The sequence below is a fragment of the Chinchilla lanigera genome, unplaced genomic scaffold (assembly GCF_000276665.1).
Source record: "Chinchilla lanigera isolate Chin_1 unplaced genomic scaffold, ChiLan1.0 scaffold00026, whole genome shotgun sequence".
Taxonomy (NCBI): Eukaryota; Metazoa; Chordata; class Mammalia; order Rodentia; family Chinchillidae; genus Chinchilla; species Chinchilla lanigera.
In genome coordinates this window covers 266,699-269,821 of record NW_004955427.1, presented here as the reverse complement: position 1 = coordinate 269,821, position 3,123 = coordinate 266,699, and positions in this window count along the sequence as shown.

Genomic DNA, 3,123 nt, shown 5'->3' with positions numbered 1-3,123 from the left:
ACTAATTTTTGAGTGTTGACTTTGTATGTATTCAGCTATGTGCAGAATTTATTAATTGTAGGAGACTTTAGGTGGAGTTTTTGGGGTCTTCCATGTAGAGTATCATGTCATCTGTGAGTAAAGATAATTTCATTTCTTCCTTTCCTATCCTTATTCCTTTTATTTCTCTCTTGTCTAATTGCTCTGGTTGATGTTTCCAGAATTATATTGAATAAGAGTGGTAACAGTGGACATCCTTGTTTTGTTCCTGATTTTAAACTGAAAGCTTCCAGTTTTTTCCATTTATGTTGGCTGTTTTTTGTCACAGATGGCTTTTATCAGACTGAGGTAAAGTCCACCTATTCTGATTTTCTGTAAGGTTTTTTATCACGAGTGAGTGTTGGGCTGTATTAAAAGCTTTTTCTGCATCTACTGAGATGATCATGGGATTCTTGAGCCATCAATTTAAGACTTTACATTTCGCATGCTTATATCTGGTAATCTGAACAGCTAATTTGAAGATAACACCGTGCAATATAACAACATTGGTGAATTCCTACCACCTTGCCTAGTGAAAGTCTGTATCTTTTCTAATTTTTTGTTTTTATTTTTAATTCTCATTAATGATTTGATCAATTGGCATTCTTACATCTGTTAATCTGACCAACTTTACTGAAGCTAACAATAAAATGAATACATTTGGTAGGAAGCTGAGTTCATTATCTGCCTGGATGTTATTAATCAATTCATTGTCAGTTCTTTTGTATCAGATTTTCATACCTTAGTCTCGAAGACTTATTTCCATAACTTAGTCTCAAAGACTTACTTTCATATCTTAGTCTCAAAGACTTATTTTTATACCTTAGTCTCGAAGACTTATTTTCATACCTTAGTTTCTACTTTCGTACTCAGGTCCGTGCTGGACATTGGGCACCATATGTTGGACTTCACATCCAACTCTGTCCAGGTTGAACAGATCCCCCGAACTAGGTGCCCGCAGGTGTATAAGAAAAGTAAGAAAAACATCAAACCAAGAGAGCCAAAATCCTGTGATCAGGTGCTAGCAGCCTCTAGGACTGACTGACTCCTGATTACCATCTTCAGTAACCTTTTCTTCAGAATCCATCAAAGAGGCAGCAGAGGAATTGGAGGATATCAACTGTTTTAGCAAGGACAGTACAACTCAATTATCATAGGAATGCGACCTGACCAGTAAGCCATCATGTTATCTTCCTTTGCTCATATCTCAGCCAAGCATCTAGTGTTGATCCCGGGGCTTACAGTGCTTATGCTAGACTTCCTCCAGAACCCAACAGTCATGGCTTGGTCAGGCCTCAGGCAATACACAAAACAGTAACTGAAGAATGTCCTTCTCCACACAATGTCAGGTGGATTGTTGGCCAACATTACTGAACATGAAGCTCCCAACTTTGGGCACGGCCTGTCCATAATTTTCTGTGGGCTTCAAGCTGGCAGGGCCTCTCATGAGCCTTACTGGGTATACTGCAGCATACAGATAAGGATCTTATCAATTTTGACAGCCATATCAGGGTCAGATCCTTCTGGGGGGCCTAGGTTGATGTTTTGCTGTACTCCCAGCATCAGGGAAGCGGCACTTATCAGTGTTTGACTAACACATCAAGGCCAGGTCACACTGTTGTACCTGGGCCAGGGTGACTGTCAGCCTAGAGGTTGGTGAGTTGACAGTTCCGCATAGAAGAACTGCGCATCTATTGCTCTGGTGGAGTCATGCACAACGCTGTCTGGGATGTTTTGTGGCATGATTCAATGGTTTGGATTTCTTAGCAGTTCCTCAGACTTAAGCCAGGATCTGTGTGGCCATAGCCTTCCCCAAGAAAAAATTGTTTAGGTTCTTTGGAAATTGGACTGGTGGGGACTCATCCATCTTCACCTTCATCTATCTTCATTCTGGGTGAGCATCACTGCTCTACCGGGATGAACAGCCAACTGAGATTGTAAACTCTGCACCAATAAAGAATTAGAGGGATGATGTTTCAGAAAAGAAGACTGTAAGTAGAAGAAAGTGAAAGGCAGAAAGCTGCCTTGAAAAGGTTGCAGGGCATTTTGGAAAGATGGATTCCCCGTGGGCCTTTGCTCCTGGCTTCCTTTTATTGGGTGCCAGATACTCTCCCCCTACCTGGAACTTGCCATAACCTGTTTGGTTCTCTAGTCTGTCATTGGATTAAACAAGGCAACCTTGCCATGTGTGGATTTCTTTTGGTGGGTTTTGTGTAACTGCTTTCTGTTTATTTGTTTATCCTTGACCAGGACCTCATATCCAGGAGAAGCAGCTATTTGGTTAGAGGGAGACTTATTCATGGTTATTTTAGAGTTAGGAAGGAGATACATGTGTTTTTCTATTGTAATAATATGGTAACCCTAGAGTGATAAGTGCACAAGGTTGAGAATACATTTTTATACACTGACTAAGAGACTTTCTCAAAATTAGGCAGCCCTTTCCCTTCTGTCGCCCTGCATTCTACTGGAGCCAAGAGGGACAGCTGTCTCAATTTGGCTTCATACAACTGGCTTGCCTGTGTTCTGTGTGTTAGCATCCTATATCTGGTTTTTCCTCTGTCTTTACTCTTGCCCTTGAAGCTGTTCCCAAGGGTTCTCTAGAAAAGTTTTAGCTCTTTCTAATCAGGATTATCCATAAAAACTAATGAGGCCCTTAATCTATTCTTTCCCTGCCTACAGACACCTGCCTCTGCACTTTAGTAATATAATGGTTAAATTTCACTGCAGAAGTTTGGTAATTTGCCAAAGTAATATAATTTAATAAAGATTGCAGAAATATGGGGTGTGGGTGTATTCTGTTGTTAGAAGGCAGTAGAGCATCCAAGGGACGAAGCTGAAGGCACCTCAAATTCCTTCTAGAAATGGGAAAATTAATATGCCACCATCAAGCCTAAAATCAACTATGTTCAATGGGGCTGTAGGTGACAGAAGAAGGATAAAATGCTAAGGACAGGCTGGGGATATAGCTCAGGGGCACAGCGCCTGCCTAGTAAGCATGAGGCCCTGAGTTTGATTCCTGTACCAAAACAAACAAACAAACCCTAAGGATTTGGGGAACCATATGGAGTTTGAAAATTGACCTTTTTATTCTTTAGCCTACTAAGT